Source organism: Pelophylax lessonae (assembly GCF_965119305.1).
Source record: "Pelophylax lessonae genome assembly, chromosome: 1".
Lineage (NCBI taxonomy): Eukaryota > Metazoa > Chordata > Amphibia > Anura > Ranidae > Pelophylax > Pelophylax lessonae.
In genome coordinates this window covers 335,923,595-335,947,455 of record NC_138768.1, presented here as the reverse complement: position 1 = coordinate 335,947,455, position 23,861 = coordinate 335,923,595, and the positions used below count along the sequence as shown (strand labels likewise).

The window sequence follows — 23,861 nt, the reverse complement described above, 5'->3', positions numbered from 1 at the left end:
CTAGCTCCATAAAGATACACTTGAGTTTGTTATGGAGGAAATAGAGTTACATGCACAGAATTCTGACCTCAACACTACTTAACACCTTTGGCTAAGCTTTGACCTAGGGTAAAACATGTCAGAGGATAAGCAGTTTCTGGGGAGAAAAAATATGCTCTATATGCCAATTCTTGTATACAATAACATTTATTGAAAGAAAAAGAAAAGATTATATTGGATTGTTACCCACTTGTTTTGTTATTGAAGCCCAGAGGGAGAATATAGATCTTTGATTGGTCTGGCACCCACAGCTGGTAAAGCAGCCCGTATGCTGCCTTGAGTGATACCAATTTGGAAGGACTTTGAACACCTTTGGGATGAACTGGATTGCAAGCCAATTTTACAAATGCTCTTTTGACTGAATGAAAATGTAATGAAATTAATTTGACTGAATTCCCACATACATATACTAATCTAGCATTTTATCATCCAAGCCATCATGCACAATCTTCCTGGAAAGGACTATACCCAAAAAGATGATAAAGTAGGAGATTGTAAGGGGAATAAGAGATGGAAGATTGAAGATGCACAGTGCATAGTGCAGAGAGGGAAGAGAACATTGGAAGGAGGACATGGGGGGGGGGGGGGTGGGCGGAGAAAGGGGGAGAAGGCGGTCACAATATCCACTGGGTGAATCATCTTTAGACAGAATAATTTCCTTGGGTCAATTAAAGGATTATTCTGAACCCTAGGAGTCTATCCAGGCAGCCACATCTTATCAAACGTCTTGTTGCAGTTCCTACTAACCTGTCTTATGTTTATGCCTAGATACATTTGTTTTAGACAGTGTTTCTTTGACAACATGTTATTATTACAATACAGTGGATTTAGGAAACCTGCATAGATAAAAAAATAACTAAAAACCTTTACATTTTTCTTATTTTGATGTAGTTCATTATTGATTTACGAGGGGGTTCCAAAGGTAAAAATGTTAGACAATACTACTAAAGGCTGCAGTGTTTGCACTTGTAGCAAGAGCTCAATCAGCCCTGACTTACAGCAGATTTTAAATATCTGTGTTTTTTAAATGCTACCATGCACCAGCATATCTTGTGTGTAAACATTATGAAATATTCAACTAATATTGAAATATTAAAATGAAGACACATTCCATCATAACTAAAGAATGAGATAATAGCCATTTCTCTACCAATTATTTTCCAACATAAGAAACTTATTGATTACAGTATTTGTATCTAGTGGAGTTGATCTATTGTTTTAAGCTTTACATATAATATTTTAACATTCTAATCAATCTAAAGTATGCATTAGTGGAACTTACTACCTAACAATCCTTAGCCTGTCATTGTGGAATACAAAAGAACCTTATGTTTTATTCTCAAACAACCTGGGTTATTAGTATGTGAATGAACTGTATAATGCAGTTCACCCAAATACATGATGAACATAAAAGACTCCATACAGTGTCCAAAAAAGGATATGAATAGATGACTACAGTGCTACATCTATTAACAACCTATGCTGCTAAGGAATTTTATATGCATTATTCTGTTGATAATTGCTCAATACTGTATTTAATTTGGCTGAATTTAGCAGCCAGAGAGTGGTAACAGCTGCATGGAAATCTCCCAGAATTCAAAGCTTTAGTTACTACTATGAATTTCTACAAAATACAATTGTAGGGGAGTTTTCTAGCAGATTAATGCCAGAAAAAAATTCAGAGGGACTGGACTGTGGCAAATGTCAGTAAAATTGTCTTGGCACTAAGGGGAGTAAACAGTTTCCCATCTTTGGTATTTGGAGGAAGAACGGTGCCCCATTGTTGGTGTCAGTGGCAGGAATTATGCCCCATTGCTGATGTCAGTGGCAGGAATTATGCCCCATTGCTGATGTCAGTGGACGAAATTATGCCCAATTGTTGATGTCAATGGCAGATTTAATGCTCCATTTTTGGTGTCAGTGAGACGAATAGTGTCTCATATCAGGGGGAGGAATAGTGCCCCAAGGGCTAAATAAAGGCAAGCAAAGAGCTGCATCTGGCTCCCAGGCCACAGTTTGGAGATCACTGTTTTAAAGTATATGTACATTTTGTCAGATTTTCTGGTTAGAGGCTTAAGAGTGGGAAATTTGAGTGGAGAGTGATAAACGGTTTTGCTTTTGACTGCTGCTGTGTTTGGATTTTGGGTCTTTTCCTTGCAGTTTTTTAAAACCTTTTTGACAATTTTTAAATAGCCATTTTTTTATTTCCTTCCATCAGACTACTAATTAAGATGATTGGTGAATTGGTCACTGGTGCTTCAGGTCCTATATAACATTCTGTAGAACTTATTTCTGAGCTTGATCATCCTTGAGCTTGCCACCTTTTTGCTTGCTGGAACACTGACCAAGTGGAACTTGACTAAGTGGTGAGTTAAAAACCAGAGTTTACAACAGGAGTCTTTAAGACTGTAAGTAACATCTCAAATTTTCTGTTAGTAGTATTATTGTTGTAACCGGGAAAATGTGTGCTAGCAAGATTGTGTGCCGCATGTATACAATAATGGAGAAACTGCTCTGGAATGGATACTGATGCAACAGTTTGCCCTTCTGGAAGCTCACATTAGAGATTTGAAGGAGCAAATTGCAACACTGGGCAGAACTGACAACCTTGAAACTGACAGTCCTCTGCTCGCTGAGCAGGTGGCTAGTAGGGTTAATGGGGAGGGTGGAGGGGTTAAGTCAGGGTTATCAAGTAGGAAGATGGGTTATTACAGTTAGAGGGAGTGGTAGGGGCTCACAGAAAAGGAAGGCAAGCCCTGGGTTTGAGCACCCTAACAGATTTGCCAAGTTGAGTGAAGATGTAGAGGTGGCAAGCTCAGAGATGGAAGCCTTAGATGTCACTGCTATCCCTAACAGGTGGGAGAGCAGCCCATCTAGTACAGGTGGTGAGGGTAGTGCCGGTAGGCCTAGACATTTGGTGGTAATAGAGGATTCTATAATCAGAAGGACTGATAGAATAATTTGTCGCCAGGATCACCTCAACCAAATGGTTTGCTGTCTCCCTGGTGCCAGAGTTCGGCATGTGGTGGACTGGGTTGATAAATTACTTGGAGGGGCTAGGCATGACCCAGCTGTCTTGGTCTACGTTGGAACCAATGACAGAATATATGGGGGGTGGAGGCTCCTTAAGAACCAATTTATTGAATTAGACTGCAAGTTGAAGGGAAGGACCTCCAAGGTGATATTCTCTGAAATATTGCCTGTGCAATGCACAACACAGGAAAGACAGGGGGAGATTGAAGAACTGAATGCATGGCTAAAGACCTGGTGTAAGAAGGAGGGATTTTGGTTTTTAGAGCACTGGGATGACTTTTTATTGGGTTGCAACGTATATGCTAAAGATGGTTTGCACCTAAATGGAAGGGGGTCTGCTGTGCTGGGGGAGAAGTTTATGGGAAGGCTGGAGGAGTATTTAAAAAAGGATGGAGGGGAGAGGGTGAATTAGATTATAATGGGGCAGACAGGGGTCAGTCCCTATTGGTGGGTGGAATGGGGAAAGATGGAGGAAAGCTATGGCAGAGGATAGGAAGGTTCCTATGTTACAAACAACCATTGAAAATTGTACTATTTGTACTAAAATAAAAAATATGCAAAATAAGTGTGCAAAATGTGACAATGAATTAACCTCCCCGGGGGTATGATTGTTTCCGATTTTAGGTGCTGAAAGCGGTACCATTATTTTGCTAGTAATTCTTAAAGACGAGCAGCCCAAACCAACAATTTACATATGATTTTGTTTTACTGTGCGTTCTTCTTTATAACATCTCAGGTATGATAAAGTTTGAAACACAAAATCATAAATTATAATATAATAAATAACTATAAATGAGTTAAAGTATATATATATATATATATATATATATATATATATACATACTGTATATATATCTCTATATATATCTCTATATATATATATATATATATATATATATATATATATATATATATGTGTGTGTGTGTGTGTGTGTATATATATACATATATATATATATATATATATATATATATATATATATATATATATATATATATATATATATATATATATATATATATATATATATATATATATATATATATGTGTGTGTGTATACATATATATATATAGATATACGTGTATATCTATCTACATATATATATATATATATATATATATATATAAGTACAGTAAAACTGCAGGAAAGAGCACTGGGGGGCAAACTAATGTCAGTTTATTTTATTTTGTAATGTAATACAATAGGTTTACAATATATAAGTGTGTTTGTGTGTTTTACTTTTCAAATTTTCCGCCGGTTCAACCCCCCTGCGATCGTCACGTCGCAGGAGACGGAAGCCGGGGCTCACAGCATTGGGCAGAAGATCTGGCCGCCGTATGCTGCAGTGACACATCGCGGGATCCCAGGGACAAGTTAAGTACCCTCTACCAGGATCCAGCGATGCTCCCTGGCGGTACCCCGAGTGTGGCTCAGGGTTACCAATAATGGCACTGAAATTCCACCCCGAGCCACACTCTGAAATACCGCCAGGGAGGTTAAAGCGTTTGTTCACCAATGCCAGAAGTCTGCCAAGCAAAATAGGTGAGTTGGAAGCTCTGGTGCACAAGGAGAATTATTTAATTGGTTTTGTTGAAAGACAGGGTAAAACGGAGGGGTGGTGGTGTCTGTCTCTATGTGAGAAGTGATCTTAAAGTGAGTGTGAAAGAGGACCTAGTTGACTGAGAGTGTGATGAGTCTGAAGCAGTATGGGTGGAAATGTACACGGGTGAGAGTAATACAAAGATTATCATTGGAGTTTGTTATAGACCTCCCAGTATTAATGAGGAGGTGGAGACAAAGCTGCTTGCACAGATAGAAAAGGCTGGAACAGTGATAATAATAGGGGATTTTAACTACCCAGACAATGCTGGAATAATTACAAGACAATTTTATGTTGAAGTTTATTGAGGCCCTGTCCAGAAATGATGCTCTGCTGGAGCTGGTAATCTCAAACCATGCAGAGCTTATTACCAATATTAATTTAAAAGAACATCTGGGTAGCAGTGACCATAATATGATTTCATTTACTGTTAGTTATAAGCAACAAACGCTTACAGAAAATATAAAACATAAGAGAGCAAAGTTTCCAAGGATGATGGCTGCTCTCCAAGACTTAGACTGGGAGCAAATATTGGCATCGATGAACACAGAACAGAAATGGGAATTCTTAAAAAAAAAAAACTGTATGTGAACTTACTGCAAAGCATATTCCCATGGACAATACATTTAAAAGGTTAAAAATGAAACATATGTGGCTCACAGCCAAAGTTTAAAAAGCTATAAATAATAAGAAAATTGCTTTTAAAAAATATAAAAATGAAGGCACACTATCATTGTTTATTTGTTACAAAGAATATAACAGAATATGTAAAAAGGAAATCAAGGGCGCAAAAATTCTAAATTAAGGACAGATTGCAAAAGATAGTAGAACAAACCCTGAAAAATTCTTCAAATATATTATTAGTAAAAAGGTCAGGTTTGAGCATGTAGGCCCTTTACAAAATAATCTGGAGTGAGTGACTGGGGACAAAGAGAAGGCAAATTTATTAAATACTTTCTTCAGCTCTGTGTATACAAAGGAGCATGGGGGAGCTCATGACCATAATGTGGATGGTACTGACACAGCCCCAAATGATCCACAATGGCTCAAAGGTGATATGGTCCAGAAATATTTAGACAGAATAATGGTGGATAAAGCACCTGGACCAGATGGCATCCACCCCCGCATCCTAAAAGAATTGAGCTCTGTCATTCCAAAGCCTTTGTTTCTAATTTTTAGAGACTCATTAAGGACTGGAATAGTACCACTGGATTGGCATAAGGCCAGTGTGGTGCCTATATTTAAAAAGGGATCAAAGTCTTTGCCAAGTAACTATAGACCTGTTAGTTAAACGTCTATATTTAGGAAGATACTGCAGAGTTTAATAAAAGACCACATAGATGAGGTCTTGCTGCAAAAAAAAAAAATATTTTAAGCAACAGACAGCATGGATTCATGAAAGACAGTAGTTGTCAGACAAATCTGATTACTTTTTATGAAGAGGTAAGTAAAACCTTGGACAGAGGGGTGGCTGTGGACGTAGTATACATGGATTTTGCAAAAACTTTTGACACAGTTCCCCACACATGGCTAATGTGTAATGTAAAGTCTACAGGCTTGGAAAGATCAGTTTGTAGATGAATAGAAAACTGGCTAAAAGATAGAATTCAGAGAGTAGCGGTTAAAGATGCTTACTCTGAATGGTCTAAGGTTATCAGAGGTGTACCCCAAGGTTCAGTGTTGGGACCATTACTTTTTAATATCTTTATAAATGGTATAGGGTCTGGGATTAAAATACCATTTCAGTCTTTGCAGATGACACCAAGCTTTGCAGTGGAATACCTTCCTTACAGGATGTCTCCAACTTACAAGCCGACCTCAATGCACTGTTTCATTGGGCAACTATGTGGCAAATAAGGTTTAATGTTGATAAATGTAGTTATGCACTTTTGGGCCGTGAATATGCATGCATCATACGTACTAGGGGGAGTAGAACTGGGGGAATCCATAGTGGAGAAGGATCTGGGTGTTCTGGTAGATCATAAGCTTAATAACAGCATGCAATGCCAAGCTGCGGTTTCCAAAGCAAGCAAAAAGTCCTTTCTTGTATTAAGAAAGGTATAGACTCCAGAGAGAGAGAGAGATATCATTTTTCCCCTGTACAAATCATTAGTAAGACCTCTTTTGGAATATGAAGTTCAGTTTTTGGCACCGGTTCTCAAAAAGGATATCGGGGAACTGGAGAAAGTGCAGAGAAGAGGAGGTTAAGGGGGGATATGATCAACATGTGAAAATAAATAAGGGGTCCATATATTGAACTTGGTGTTGAGTTATTTACTTTAAGGTCATCACAGAGGATAAGGGGGCACTCTTTACGTATAGAGGCAAGGAGATTTTGTCTCCAAATACGGAAAGGTTTTTCACCTTTCTCTGGATCAACTGTGGGTATAGGATTGAGTATATGGGATTGTATGGTTGTGTTTTCTTTCTTGTTTTTTATTGGTTGACGTAGAAGGACTTGTGTCTTTTTTCAACTTGACTAACTAACTATGTAACTATGTAAATCCTAACAATCAATTTCTCCCCGGACCGCCCACCGCATATATACTGTGGCAGGGCGGCTCGACTGCGCAAAACCATGTACATGTACATGATTTTGTGCATGCGATCTAGGGGGCGCACGCACGCCACCAAAGCGCCACTCCCACTGTGATTGGACACATCAGAAGCCAATCAGCGGGTCCGATGACCGCAATGGCTGGCAGGACCCACCGATCGTTCAGAGGAAAGGCAGGATAGGGGTCTGCCTAAGTAAACAAGGCAGATGGTTGTTCTGTCAGGGAGTAAAAGAGAGATCTATGTTTCAGCTAAGCTGAAACACATATCTCTCTTTTCATCCAGTGTATCCACTCCCCTCATAGTTAGAAAGAACTTCCTAAGAGCACACTTAACCCCTTGATCGCCCCTGGTGTTAACCGCTTCCGTGTCAGTGTAATTTATACAGTAGCAGCTCATTTTGTTTAGCACTGGTCGCTGTATTGGTGTCACTGGTCTCCAAAAAGTTTCACTTATTGTCAGATTTGTCTGCTGCAATGTCGCAGTCCTGCTAAAAATCGTTGGTCGCCGCCATTACTAGTAAAAGCAACAAAAAAAAAGTAAATAAAGCTATCCAATAGTTTGTAGACGCTATAACATTTGCCCAAACCGATCAATATACACTTTTTACCAAAAATATGTAGCAAAGTACATATTGGCCTAAATTGATGAAGAAATTAGATTTTTTAATTTTTTTATTGGGCAGAAAGTAAAAAATAATTTTAGGTTTTTTTTTTTCAAAATTGAGGTTCTTTCTTGGTCTATATCGCAAAAAATTAAAATCGCAGAGGTAATCAAATACTGCCAAAAGAAAGCTTCATTTGTAGGGAAAAAATGACATCAATTTTTTTTAGGTACAGCGTCGTGTGACCGCGCAATTGTCAACTGTATCGCAAAAAAACTTCCGGAGCTGAAGTGTTTAAATATACTGTTGTAAGTGTTTAATATTTCTGTCTTGTAAGTTAGGTAAAAAATACCTGTTGATCTTGAGGAACTCTTGTGAGCATTTTAACTTCTTGTGCTCTCTTCATATACTGATTATTATCAATTACATTGTTCCTTGAGTGTTCCCTAAGAGTTTAGACCCACGCACCACAATGCAATGGACAATAGGAGAGGAACAGGGTACTGTGATCCTTTCTTGTTTCCATTATCCTGATTTAGAACAACAAGAAAGTGTTCTCATCCTGACACTTGAAGAGTTTTACTAGAAGAACTACCAGGTTACAATAAAAAAAAACTTGAAATGTGAAAACGAATGCAGTTGTAACATTTAAGGAGGAAAAAGCTGCTACATATTACGTTTTTGGTTTTGGGTTTAGATATGCTTTAAGCATTAGGCTCCCCCATGCTAAAGGGCATATAAATCGGTATTAATATTGCAAAGGGCATACATATTCGCTTGCTATACTAGACTGCAGTCCTGGTGTGCTGAGTTGGCATCCTTCAGGGAGAGAGGGTTGCAGCAGGCGTGTAGTAGTTCTGCAAGTGACGGACAGGATTGTGAGACCAGATTAAATAAACTGCAACTTTAATGGATTTTCTATTTTTTTCTCATGTTTCAACTCTTGGATTATATTGTGCTAACATACAATCTAAGATTGTAAAATGGCATCTTCCTGAAATATAACTAGAGCATTTGGTACATTTAAATTGTACGCATAAATAGACGTTAGCACAGAAATAATTTGCCATCTCTCCTTTCCCCACTCTTAAGGTTTAAGTGTAATCTTCCAATGCTGGCAGTTGACAATGGTTCTCCAATGAGGCATATACAGTGTCACAGTGAACAAGCACAGGAAAATATTTGACGCAGTAAGTATGCTCTGTAATAAAAACATTGGTTTTAAAGTGCTTTACACAACATCCAGCATTAACTGTAGAAGCTATTTTGCCTTTTTTAATATCACTAGACTGTGCAGACTCGTGCATCTCTCTAGAAAGAATGCAGCAGCTCACTGAGAATAAATATCTGAAAATGTACCACTTATTTCGTATTAATATGGTTTGTGTGTTTACTGGCATCCTAAAATTGAATTTCTGAGGGACTGCAATGCCCCCAAACCCAGGTCTGTAAAGCACTGAGCACCGACTTCAATGACTGCAATATAAAGGGCTTTTTCCCAAAAGTCTATTCTCCTGAACAAGAGCAGCTAATTGTTCTGCTGAGGTTGTTGTGTCACAGTGGCAACTAATTCATTTCATAAGCATAGAAAATGTAAACCAATTCCTGGCAGTTTAGGCCACAGAAGGGACAATAGGACATATGTATTTAGAATTTGCATATAAAAAAAATCAGCAGAAAACCAAAATAGCCATCGAAGTATGTTTTCTTTACTTGGTGTTTGAAATCTTGTAACAAGACATGCTAGCACAATGCAGGAGCATTACTATTGCCTAGGCACTGTTGTTACAAGATGGAGGTAAAGTAAATACGTTATCTAGCTTTTTTCTCCAAGGACATTGTTTTTTTCTTTATTTCTAAAAACGTTTTGGCATGAAAAATATATGTGGATCTTGCATTTTTGGTTCAAAGTCCACTTTAGGAATATTAATAAGGTATGAAAGAAATATGAATAAGGACATCTGTGTTTCTCCTTCACCACATATTTACTGGTGTGCCTGGATTTTTCTGGATTTTCTATGTACTGTAAGGACTGAAAATGTGTTACTGCACTAAAGATAAAAAAAAATTACAATATGTAACACAAGCGCTAGCTACATCACATAGCATATATTTTCAACTGGAACGTATCTAGTATTTTATAGAAAGCTCAACCATTATCAACTAAAAGTTTCTAAATGTTTATAGGTAGTGCAGGGATAACTGAAAGTCTGGCGCACTAATTTTACAGATATGCCCTGTGGATCTAAAAGTACAGCAGGTCACTGAAAAATTTAGTTAAATTAAATAGGGGAGTAAGGTACATAAAGGATTTTGATAGAGATGAAGATATTCACTGCAGAAAGGTATCTACACTAGGGATGATCGAACTTTTGAAAAGTTTGGTTCGGCCAGAACATCCGAACTTCCCGAAAGTTCGGCCCGGATTTCAGAACCCCATTGAAATCAATGGGACCCGAACTTCGGTAATCAAAAAACACCATTTTTAAGCCCTAAAACTCAATAAATGCCCCTAAAAAGTTCCTAGGGTTCTGGGTCATGCCCCATTAACTATTAATCACACAAAAAAAAGTTCTTAAAAATTGTCATTTTTGATAAAAAAGCCAATTATTGAAAAAAAAAAAAAAGAGAGAGAGATTTTTTGATTTTGGATTTCGTATCTGGGGGGTCTAAAAGGTGTACATGTGAAGTTTCAGCTCTGTAGCATGTCCAGAACCATAAAAAAAAAGATCGTTTGTATTAGAACACTTTCAGCTCAGGGGGTTAGCTTCTCTTCTCGGTTTTCACACCTTGCCGGTTTCAAAGCAGTCATTTTTTTGGGTTCTTTGCAGTCAGAAAAAACATCTGAACTTGTGTATAGTGGTACTGTGCACAAGTTCTGATGTTTTGCCTGCCTCCAAAAACTCCCAAAAAATGCCAGCAAAAACACACCTGGGCATTTTTTTTTTTTTGACGCTAGCGTTTTTTTTGGCATTTTTTGGGGTTCTTTTGAGGCAGGCAAAACATCTGAACTTGTGTATAGTGGTATATATACACACATAATTATATGTATATAGACACCTAGCCATATATAGGTGTGATAGTAGAAGAAATATATTACTGTAAATGATTTCATTAGCGCAAGCATATATTTCTGCTACTATCACACCTATATATGTCTAGGGGTATATATACAGACATATATGTGTATATATACCCCCTATACACATGTTCAGATGTCATGTCTGACATCAAACATGTCCTCAAAAAAGCACTGGCAGTGGCAGCCCCTGCAGCATGAAAAATGCTTGGCTGGTGAGAAGCCATATTCCTGTCCCGAAGCACCTCAGAGAAATGATCATTTCTCTATAGCGGTCACCCTGCTATGGAAGGGTTTTGTCACCCTTCCATAGCAGTCACTGTCAGTTAACCCTACACTACACTACGGTCCCTTTACACTTAACACTTTCCCTACAGAAACTAAATTTTTGAAGCTAACTTAAGTGTAAAGGAGCACTCTAACTACACTAGATATCCCTTTCCTCACACTAATAAATAGCTAAATGACACTTTGTAACACATTAGAACAGAACAGCATTCCACTCTCTTCCATGTCCCGTACAAGAATGCTAGGAATTTGGCGGGGGCGATCTTATATACTGGGGGGCGTATTCACTAATGATTGGCCTAGGGACCCCCTAGTCACTCCAATCACATTCCTAGCATTCTCCTGCCCCCTCAATTGGCTTTTGCTAATGGTTCTGGTCCAATCACGGGCTTTTAAAGCCCATTTCCTGAAGCATTGCATTTTGGTCGGTTCTGGTTGCCGAATTCCGAACTTTTTGGGCAAAAAGTTCTAAATTCGGCCGAACCTCGAACACCCAATGTTCGGGCCGAACCGATGGTGGACCCGAACCGTTCGATCATCCCTAATCTACACTGGGGACAAACACAGCTGACAAAGTGTTATTATCTACTAAGAAGAACTCTGGTCTAAGTGAAAACTTGGTTAAATAGTTATGTTTATAACTGATGTTTGAAGCTAATATGCAGCTTTGGATTTAGGATGTGGTTTTCCATGGAAGTCCAGTGGTTTGGCTGCAAAAGGATAGTTAAAGACCCACATGATGACTTAGGGTGTCCACCAGATAAGAAAAGAGGGAGGTGGGAGAGCCCTTTAAGTTTAGTAAGGGGCTCAAATATAATAATTACCTCAAAAAAGTTTATCAATAGGTTAAAGAGAAAATAACTTAAATCTGCTGAGTTTGCAATAACCCTGTAGGGTAGAAACACACAAGCTTTCGTAAGTGCAGGTGGAGAATTCTCTGCACCCATGCAGCATTAAATATATCTCTCTTGATGCCACAGGGACCCAGTCCTGGATCCTCTGCAGGGTTCCCAGGTAGGTGCTGAACTAGGTAATTTGAAGAGGTTTAAAAAAGCCCATTGATGATCTGAGCGACAGAGGCACCATGACAATGTGCGCCTCTACTGATTGGTCCTACGACTGACTTTTTAGACCTCTTTTAGCTCACCTAAGATGCAGTTTCGCTGCCCTCCCAAACTTAGGTTTATAGGGTTGATTGCAAGCACATAAGAAATGGCACCTATTGTATTCGTGCTCTGAAAGTAATCTTTCAGTGTTGGAATTAGTGGAAGATGTCCTGTATGAACTTTGGATTTATTTAATTTTTGGTGCTTTATTGTGAGATAGGCAACAATTGGAACTTGCAATATTATTTGAGTTTTATCTTACTGGTGTAGTTTCATTGATATTAATTTTATGTCTGTTAGGATGAAAACACAGCTGGAGATAATTATATATATATATATATATATATATATATATATATATACACACATACATATATATACATACACACATATATATATATATATATATAGCACATTATAACTTTTACAACAATCATGGGGGTGGTGAATTTACTAAAACTAGAGCACATAGAATCTGGTGCAGCTGGGCATAGTAACCAGTCAGCCTCTAACTTCAGTTTCAGCTTCAGCTTCAGATAGAAGCTGATTGTTTTTTGTGCAGAGCTGCAACGTATTCTTTGTGTTCCCGTTTTAGTAAATCCCCCAATAGGGTTTATGTTAAAGTGATATTAAAGGCATTTTTTTTTTAAATTACAAACATGTCATACTTACCTGCTCTGTACAGTGGTTTTGCATATCAGAGCCCCGATTCTCCTCTTCTTGGGTCCCCAGGCAGCGCTCCTGGCCCCTCCCTCCTGCCAAGTGCCCCAGAGCAAGCAAGTCCATTCAGACATGGAGCCGCAACTCGGCCCCACCTCCTCCCTGTCCTCATTGGCTGTCTGGTTGTGATTGACAGCAGTGTAAGCCAATTGTTCCAGCTGCTGTCTCAGTTAATGAGGAGGGAGAGCCCCCGAGAGCTCTCGTGCACATCGCTGCCTAATGAGGGAGCTCTGGTAAGTATTAGGGGGACTGGGGGGACTGCTGCAAACAGAAGGTTTTCTACCTTCATGTAAATCCTTCAGTCTTCAGAACCACTTTAAGTGGAAATATAGTGCAGAATAATAATATTATTATTAATATTATTATTTTTTTTATTTTTATTATTATTATTATTATTATAATTATATACAATGTGTTGTCGATGCCTGTCCTACTTAAAAAAAAACTAAAAGTTAGGAGAAGCCATGCTGTGTCTATTGCTGCCTAATTATCCATAGCTGGTCTGAATCATTTGGTGGAGGAGGGATTATGATGTGGAGTTGTTTTTCAGGGGTTGGGCTTCTGAAGGGAACTCTTAAGGCATCAGCATACCAAAACATTTTGGACAATTTTATGCTCTTAACTTTGTGGGAACAGTTTGGAGATGGTCCCTTCCTGTTCTGATATGACTGAGCACCAGTGCACAAACAAGGTCCATAAAGAATTGGATGAGCGAGTTTGGGGTGGAGGAACTCGACTGCCTGCACAGAGTCCTGACCTCAACCCGATAGAACACCTTTGGGAGGAATTGGAGTGCAGACTGCGAGTTAAGGCTTCTTGTCTACATCAGTGCCTGATCTCACAAATGCGCTTCTGGAAGAATTGTCAAACATTCCCTTGGACACACTCCTAAACCTTGAGTTGAAGCTGTTATAGTTGCAAAAGGTGGGGAAAATGAATATTGAACCCTATGGACTAAGACCGGATGCCATTAAGATTCATGTGCGAGTAAAGGCAGGCGTCACAATACTTTTGTTAATATAGTATAATTGATTAATATAGTATATATATATATATATATATATATATATATATATATATATAATATTTCAGCTGTGCACTTAGAGTTCAGCTATAATTTAAAGCCAGAGTGATCCTAATGAATTATGTCAAAAGTTCTTAAAATAACTGTATCTTTATTTCTTACCATTAGAATGTTCCCTAAAGCAATTAGATTAAGGGCCTGTACAATTGGCCACTGGGCTTGTTTTGATGGTATTAGTTTGACATCAGTTTGAGATACTTCTGAGATCATTTGAAATACCTCAAGCAGGTTTTGCATTCCCATAGACTGATAAGGGAATGCAAAACCTGTTTAAAGGAAACAAGCACCCATCAACACCTAATTGTTTATCTTTAGTTTATATTAAAGTGTACAAAGAGTTAAATAGTGTATTTTACCTCCAAAACTTACATATGTGGTAAACTATTTTAGATTTAGTGGGCTAATAAGCATTTAACAAAATCTAATCAAAAAGGTGTTTGATCATTTTAAATATATACAGTATTTACAACATTATATATCAAAGCAACATATGTGATAGTAATGTTATGATCCTTAGTCAGAGGATATCACCGCTTATTATATGTAATTTCTAGCACTGCACTAGAAATCTGGTAGTGAAGGTAAAGAAATTACCCTATTTATTTTTTTAAGCCTAATTAATAAACCTATACAACGAATAAAGTATACTCTTTTACCAAAAATGAACGAACTTTGAGTGCATGGGAGTGCCTCGTGGCAATATAAATGTGTTAATTTATTAGAATTCATTCTGTTTATGTTTTTAATAGCAATATAACATATCTACATAAATTATTACTGTATATATACAAACATATACTAATGACTCTGATAAAAAATATACTATTGAATCTTTATTGTGTACTCATGACAACCTTAAGTCCTGGTTCACACTACCGTGACTTGTCAGGCGACTGGTCAGCCTGACAAGTCGCGGTCCATTCTGTGCTACGGGAACCGTTCTAATTGGAGCGACTCAAGTCGCTCCGACTTAGAAAATAGTTCCTGTACTACTTCGGGGTGACATTGGAGCGACTTGCATTGACTTCCATTATGTGAAGTCCGTGCAAGTCGCACCGAAGTCGCGGTGCACGCGACTTCTCAGGTCGCCCCCGAAGTCGGATCGCCATAGTGTGAACTGACACTATTTTCAAGTTTCAGTTTTTTAATGCAAAAGCAGATACATTTAGTCTATGGCCAAATGTTTCTATTGAAACTATGAAATGACCAGACCTATTGGTAGGAGGGTGCCTTTTCAGTTATTGTTGCAATCAAAAGCTGATTGCAAGTGATTGAGATTGCTTAAAAAAGTAAATATTTTTACCCAGCAAACAGGGTTACATTTTATAATATTTGTATAAATCTATACAAAATTATATCTAGTCTACTCTATTACTGCTGATATAACTTGTGAAGCTTTTGTTTCATAAGTAAGTTTGTTTCTGTTCCAATCCAGTCTTAGAGATCAGTTAACATTTCAATATGGTGCACAGCAATATCACTATCTCTAGTATAGTATATTGCAGCACAGTAGATTATATGTACAAGGCTCTGCGTATTCATTGGATTCGGGAACCAAAAACACTGCAAGATAGGTCCATCCACCAAGTTGCAAGTATATCCAACATTTTTCCAAAAAAGATTGTTATTTTTTTGACGATCAGAAACCATTCTCTGGAAATCTGTTCTGGACTGCACCATCTTTAGTGAGTAAGAATATTGCAATGTCTCACAGTTTGAGAACAAGCTTTCAATCCAAAATCCAAGCTAATCAAAGCTCTACTACACCACAAGCTTCTTTCCACACGCAGGTCAGATGCATATGTAGCCCAAATTTTCTACGTTAAAATTTAGAAAATAATTTTATCCTTTATAAATAATTTACTAAGGTCAAGCACGTGTTTTTTTTTAGTTGTATATGTTAAGAGGAGTTGATACTGCGAACAACTGGCTGTGAATACCTGAAGTATAAAGCCATGTCAGCTTTGAAATTGAATTTGAAATGGAATCTCTAGGCAAAACTTTTTAGTTTGGGATGCTGTGCAAAGAGGTTATGGTTTTCTTGCAAGTTTTTATTGCATTGTGTGTCCCCATTGAGTGGGGAGATTCACTAATCTGTTTGTCCTGATGGCTGCTATCATCGAAACAGAAAGTGAGAAGAAATCCAAAACTTTAGAGTTGTACTCACAACAAAAGGTAAAGGGAAAACCTTTCAATAGGAACACCTGTTGCAGGGACAACTGTCTATGGGATGGGAATTCCCCTCACTTTCCTTTAACTTTCTGTTGCATCTTTTAAACAGGAAGTGAGAAGAAATTGTTTAAATGGTGGAGCAGGTGGGTCCAAAGGCTTCTATTCTAGACTTATCGTATGGCTTGACTAAAAAAAATACATAGCTCAAGTGCAAAATTCCCACATAAAGCAAAGAAGATAAAATGAGCCATACAAAAATGCCATCTACACATCGAGGAGTAGGATGATCATTTCAAGCCATTTATTTAAGCTTACTCAAAACTGCAAAGATACACAATCCATATTTAAAGTGGAGTTCCACGGAGTTCCACCCCCCCTCCAAAAAATAAAAGTCAGCAGCTACACATACTGTAGCTGCTGACTTTTAACATTAGGACACTTACCTGTCCTGGAGTCCAGCGATGTCGGCACCCCAGCCGATGTTGGGTGCTGCCACCGCCATTGACGGTGAGGGAACCTGGCAGTGAAGCCTTGCGGCTTCATGGTTGGGTCCCTATTGCGCATGCGCAAAGCATGCTGCACATTTCTATTGGCTCGGCGGCGGGGGATGGAGGAGAGGACCAAACATCTGAGGGACGGTGCCGCAGCGCCGTATTCCGTAGGCGGGAAGGTTACCTGTCAAAAACAGGTACCCCCTCCCCCCTGAAAGGTGCTAAATGTGCCATCGGAGGGGGGGAGGAAAAAAATGAGCGGAAGTTCCACTTTTGGGTGGAATTCCGCTTTAAAGTGAAAGTAAACCCTCCTATCATTTTCAGCCAAGGAAGCTGCCATCTTGGCCTCTGTTTAATCTTCAACAGCCTTAATGCTGAACATGTGATCAGTTAGGACACCAGCCATTGGATGGTTTGACAGTTTGTTAGAGAGCACAACCAATGTGACAGTTCCATTCCCAGCACTGCTTTTTGAAACTGTAAAATTGATGGGTTTAAGAAGTAAAAGTCACTAAGTTAAAGAAAATATATTGCATATGAGAGTTCTAATGTGGGATGCTGATGAATATCCACTAGCAGGAGCATTTGGTACAGGTATGGGTAAATGGCAGGAGTTACCATCATCTGGTATGAAATATATGGAACCTTAAAATAATGCATTTAATACTTCATAGTGAGTGTGGGGTCATTCCCTTTTCATTATGGTCAGTACAAAAAACACACAAGGCTGCATAAGTCGGAGGAGTAACTTACATCTACTTTGACCCCTCCCTTCCTGTTCCAGCAACTTTTATTTACAGAGTGACTACCTGAAAGCAACCAGCTTCTGCCAAGTGGTCTCTTTAGAAAACAAAAAATACTCTGTGAATCCTGGGTCAGTGGTGCAAACTGTATTGCTTATTTGTAAAAAAAAGAAAAATAGATTTTATATCAATACTCTAAAAAAGATACAAACAACCAGTAATGTATAAACATTAAAAAGAATGAAAATTAAAAACTGACAAATCCATTATAGCTTTCTTTTAAACTGTCCAGAAACCCGTCTAACTGCAAACCTGAAGTTAATAAATCTTTCTAGGTATACATTTTCTGTCTCCTGCAATTGAACATTAAACTGTCAGTGGGAAGGCACTGCGGTACTGGCATCCTCACTAGTAGTCAATACAGAAGTGTAGAAGAAGGCAGAGCCAATTTTCTGACATCACTCCTGTATTCTGGGGAACCTGGACACTCTATAGGAAATCTGACTAGGCAAGCAAACACCTGCTTTTTTTAATTGTTTTTATATATATAAAGGTCATGGTGTTGTTGTGACTATATGAAACCTTATTATGCTTTTTTATTGTTTGCTACTGTAATTTTTGATTCTTTCACTGTCCCACTTTACAAGATATATGGTTGACTGCACTGTATATGTTTTATTTTATCTTCTGTACATATGAAATCTAAAAAAAAGAAAAAAAAAAAAAAGAATTTGAATTATAGAAGCTTTTATTTTTAAAGTGTGAAAATTTCAAGACTGTCAACAAGATCCTTGCTCTTCTATGTAGTGACTTGCAACCATGCAGGAACACAGGAGTAAAAACTGTTCAGGCTTCACTGGTTGCAAATGTTTGCAGGTTTGCTACTAGGTAGTGCAGCCAGGATCAGGCTGACAGCTTAGAAGCTCTGCTCTTTACAAAAGCAAGTCAGCAATGGCAGCTCCCGTATTGTTATCCTCACAGCTGTCCTGTTCGGTGATCATTCACAACATACTACAACTGCTATTGTTAGAACTACTAATCGCACTATTGCTACAACAAGGAAGGAACAGCACCGCTCCTACTATCAATACCAACAAAGTATAATAAATAATATTAACACTACAAATGTTGCTGCTAATACTACTAGGAATATTGTTAGAACTAAAAGTACTAGTATATTTACCAAAAAGAATAAGACAACAGAGATTGGCAACCGTCAATTCTTTTGGTATGTCTGTCACATCTAAATGCTGCCATGTTAATGATCCAACATTATGATAAAGCATTTAAAACATAAGTAGAAAATTCATGTCGATTTGTCCCCCAAAACATGTTTAATGGATGTCCCCCATTGACATTTCTTAGTCCATGACATCAGCCTTCACCCTTTATGCAAAAGTGCTGCGACTGATCGTTTAGAACTCAAGCCAACTAATCAAGATATGTAAAAAAAGTTGCTTACTCTTTTATTTGTAGTATCTGATCACTAGAGCTTTCTTAGATTTCTTGCTATCAGTTAATTTGAATATAGATTGAGGCAGGTATTTCACATTTTATTATGAAAAACTTTGAAGATGACATACTGATTACCTCTGCGGCTACATCTTCAATGTATGCACAAACTCAGAAATGGGTGCATTATGGCATGGAAGCATGCTAGAAGATCTGATCATCTAACTTTAGACTGCAGCCAAACCACCCTCTTGGGGGGTCAGGGGGGGTTAAATAATTGAACTACTGTATACTGATAGAAACCTGCAGTTTATACACCCAACCGGTTATGTAACAAATTAAATACTTTCATCAAAGCATTTTAAATCACTGCTTTAAGTTTTATTTTTATTATTTTAAGTACTAAAACGGTAAACTGTACAATGTTATTAACTAATTCTTATAGCCTTCGTTCACATTATTTTTTGGGGTCATTTACACTATTATGTTTTGCCAAGTGTTTTAAGTGGATCTTAGCACTGTGTCAATAATTCTTAATATTGCTTTTTAGATTTTCTTTTTAATGTATAAATGTTATGTAATTATAATGTTTTATATATATATATATATATATTTTTTTTTTTTTAAGCAAGCACTTAAGAATATATAATTTTTTCTGTTTTGCCAACAAAAAACATACAATTGTTGCTTCAAATGGATTTTCTGCCCTATTTTATTGTATGTTACATAATCCCTGCACATTTACATTAGTTGTGAATAAACAATGGGAGAAAACAATCTTATTTTATCGTAATGTTATATAAACTGCAGCTACAAAACCCTGCTGGCTCCCAAGTTTAATCTGTTTTTTTTTTTTTTTTATTTCGTAACCATTCACTGCCTTTTGCTGAGATTGAGGGAGCTAAGCTGATTTAAAGGATGTGGTGTTCGAGTATCTCTTTTCTGAATCATTCCGGATGGAAAAATCAATGGTAATGTTTAAAAGGGGGTCCCGTAATCAAAGGCCAGATTTCATTTGTAAAAACATCCTGTACCTGTCATGCTGTTATTTTTATTTTTTTTAAAGTTGAGAAAACAAAGCAGTGATGTTTCATTTCTTACCTTGTGCACAGTATTGATTCTAAATCAGGATTACAGTACATTAACTGAAAATATCCTCCGCACAACTGAGATGGATTTGCCTTTTAATGTTGCTGCCCTGCTGAGAGTACATTGTACCAGCAGAGAATGAGAGAGAGAGAGAGAGAGAGAGAGAGAAAGAGAGTAGAAGGTCCAGATCACACAGATCACAAATCTACAGGAAAGCTCTTAATTATCTTAGCCTATGTGAAATTCCATAAGAAGCAGGTGACTGCATAATCATGACAATACTCAGTGCAGCATATCCTTTATAATGGATCCTACTTATTTTCTACTGTATATAAATATCAGTAAACAAGCTGTGTTTAGTTGGAATCTAGAATTTTTTTACAGAAAGCAAATATACTTGATACCGCCATTAAACTAAAATTGCATAAAAAAAAATGACCATGTATAAGGTGTAGAAATATGTTAAATGATGCTGATGCTACTGACCCTAATTCAATATACTATGATCCATGTAAATAACAACGTTACACTGACTGTATTGTAGAAACATTGCATAGGAAATACATCTTTGATGCTGGGGAAAAAAAAATGCATAAGAATTACCTGGTTGGGAACAAGTCAGCAGCAGAGATCTTCAATTTTTTGCTGTCATAATACAAGCAGAGCTGCCTTTTTAATCTTGATCTGGGTGGTAAAGAGCTGCCCCTTCTGTGACAGATATTTGCAGCTCAATCTGCTGCACTGTGAGCCTGGCTCACGACTCTTGCCTTGTGCTGCTTGGATTTGCTGTGTGCTGCTGCTTGTGTAGTCAGTGGCTTCCCTGCTTCTCAATCTCTTCCTCCCTCTCTCTCGCTCTCTCTCGCTCTCTCTCTCTCTCTCTCTCTCTCCCTCCCCCTTTTGTCTATTGCTGCCTGGGCCTTGGCTGTTGCATTTGCCACAGTACCTTGGCTGGAGTGCCTTTTCAGCCTGTGTGCGCTCTCAGGGATGGACAGGCTCCAGCCTCTGCTGCTGCTTCTCTAATGGCGACTGCAAACACATAGAAGCTTTTTAAGTGCCACCTACTGAATATTCCTGTGAACACTCCTTTCATTTCATTCTTTTTATGTCCCGCAAGCACTTGATCTCTAGAGATAGCAGGTTAGGAGCTAGCATAATTCTGCTCAAAAATGTGATGATAAACTTGAATATAACTGTATCTAGCGGGGATGTGAGCTGCGATAAATGCATAAAAAGAAAACATAAGATTCCCATTGAGAGTATATGGTGGTGGTAATATTTTAAAGCTGTGACCACTGATTCAAACTGGAGATTATCATCAAAGAAACAATTCCTGGACATGGAATTGTTCGATGTTCAATAATTGAATAATTGAATTCAATGTTCATAATTAGATAAAGTAAGATAAAGTAAGCATGCTTTCAGTGAGACTGAGAGTTTCTGAATATTATAATCTAGTAAATGCATTCTGGGTGTGGCCTTGTTGTATAACCATCTCCAGTGTCTGAGGATAGATTAGTGTCCTGGACTTGAGACTCCATGCATATGCTTTCTGCTTATGGCCCATGTCACACTGGTGATTTTGCAGCGATTCAAATCAGTTACATAAGCACTCATCTTAGCTATTTTGTTGCTAGAAAAAAAAAAGGATTTGCAGTCAGTAAAAGGTTTGTGTCACAGAAAACAAATGCAAATTTACAGAATACATAAAATGTGCATTGCTCGGTAAATAGGCAATCAAAAAATTGCGCATACAACAGTGCAAATTGGTGAAATAACCAATGCATTAATATAAAAAAAAAAAGTGAGTCCAGAGTTCACAAAACAACGTGAGTGTAGCACCCTCCTAGGTAGGTGCTAGGGAAAAGCATATAATGGCCCTGTCTGCTTATCAGGGGGGCTGGATCTGTTAGTTGTGCTGTTACATGCCTCCAGGTGTGACCTGTTGAGTCTGGGGAGTCTCCCCACTGTATCCAATGAGGGATCATGTTGGACAGTGGAGAAAAACCTAGCCAATAGCACACCAGGGTTTATGACTGTCCCAGTGGGCGGGGTTGCCGCAATGCATCCTGGGATTGCACATAAATAGGAAGGGGGCATGTGACAGATTGTCTTTTGGCAGGAGCATCAGTCCCAGGAGAAGGTGACAGCTGTCTCAACTCCTGTAAATGTGACAAGGTGGTCCAGGCAGTCGGCCTAGGGTCCAGAGGTTGAGCTGGGCTGCAAGGGATCCAGAGTTGCTGACTGAGTGGAGCTGCTGGGCAGAGATCTTCAGGAAAAACAGTATCGTGCATACTCAAGATCTGCCCAGGGGTCTACCTAGGAGAGAGGGCCGCTCCAGAGAGGTCAAAGGGGATTCAGGAGCCAGCTAACCAGGAGTGCACAGTAAAGGGGGTGCCAAGCAGTAAAGCCCTGAAGTTTGGGGAGTGAAAGGGGGCACCAGGAAGGGCCCTGAAGCGTTCAGCAGTACAGTCTGCACTACCAGTCAGCTACCTCAGGAAAGAGTACCTTAGGAAGCTTAACCCCTTCAATACCGAGTCATTGTAAAATGACGTCGGCAACATTCCTTTATCGATCCGGGCCGACGTCATATGACGTCGGCCCGTTCTAGCTGCCAGTTCCCCCCCCCCCCCTCGGCGGCGCGCAGCGGCGCGATCAGGGATGAGGCTCGTCCCTCGGACAGAGCCCATCCCCGATCTAGGTAAAGAGTCAATGAAATTGGCTCTTTACCACGTGACCGGCTGTGTCCAATCACAGCAGTCACAAATGTCATCAAAGAACACGGTAACTAGCTGTCACCGTGTTCTCCTCCTCACACACTGATCCTGTGTGAGGAGGAGATTGTGGTAACAGCTAGTTACCAAGTACAGTGCACCCCAACCACACTGATTGCCCCCCCCCCCAATAAAAAGCACCTGTCACTAGCCCATCAAAGTACCCGAGTACCTTTCACCAGCCCATCAGGTACTCTGATGACAGGTACTCGGGTACTCTGATGGGCTGATGACAGGTACTCTGATGGGCTGGTGACAGGTACTCGGGTACTCTGATGATGGGTACTCTGATGACAGGTACTCGGGTACTCTGATGATAGGTACTCGGGTACTCTGATGACAGGTACTCGGGTACTCTGATGACAGGTACTCGGGTACTCTGATGACGGGTACTCGGGTACTCTGATGACGGGTACTCGGGTACTCTGATGACGGGTACTCGGGTACTCTGATGACAGGTACTCGGGTACTCTGATGACAGATACTCGGGTACTCTGATGGCAGGTACTCGGGTACTCTGATGACAGGTACTCTGGTACTTTGAGTACCCGTCACCGGAGTACCCGAGTACCCGTCATCGGAGTACCCGAGTACCTGTCACCTACCCATCAGAGTACCCGAGTACCTGTCACCTACCCATCAGAGTACCCGAGTACCTTCCACCTGCTTATCAGAGTACCTGACACCTGAAGTACCCGAGTACTTGCCACCTGCTCATCAGTACCCATCACTACTCATCAGTACTCATCAGTACCCATCAGTACCTATCACCTATCAGTATCAGTAATGATCATCCGTACCCATCAGTACAGTATCAGTATCACCTATCAGTATCAGTACTACTCATCAGTACCTATCACCTGCCTGTCACCGGCCCATAAGAGTACCTGAGTACCTGTCACCTGCCTATCGGAGTACTCGAGTACCTGCCACTTGCTCATCAGTACCAGATTACCTGTCACCTGCCCAGCAAAGTACCCGAGTACCTGTCACCCTTCATACAGCCACCATGTCTAAGTCCAAAAAGGTTTA

At 39.1% G+C, this 23,861-nt stretch overlaps 1 protein-coding gene across 2 annotated transcripts in view; it reads right to left on the bottom strand.

Annotated features, from left to right (window-relative positions):
* DIRAS2 (DIRAS family GTPase 2) overlaps nt 1-21,085 on the bottom strand; it is a 65,748-nt gene extending 44,663 nt beyond the window's left edge. Inside the window, exon 1 of one of the 2 annotated variants that reach the window (XM_082243475.1) lies at nt 21,002-21,085. The gene's annotated coding sequence lies outside the window, so the exon portion shown is untranslated. Of the gene's footprint in view, nt 1-20,661; nt 20,930-21,001 lie in introns of those variants that run through there. The other variant, XM_082243474.1, reaches the window with a different exon arrangement.
* Between the last annotated feature and the right edge of the window lie 2,776 nt (nt 21,086-23,861).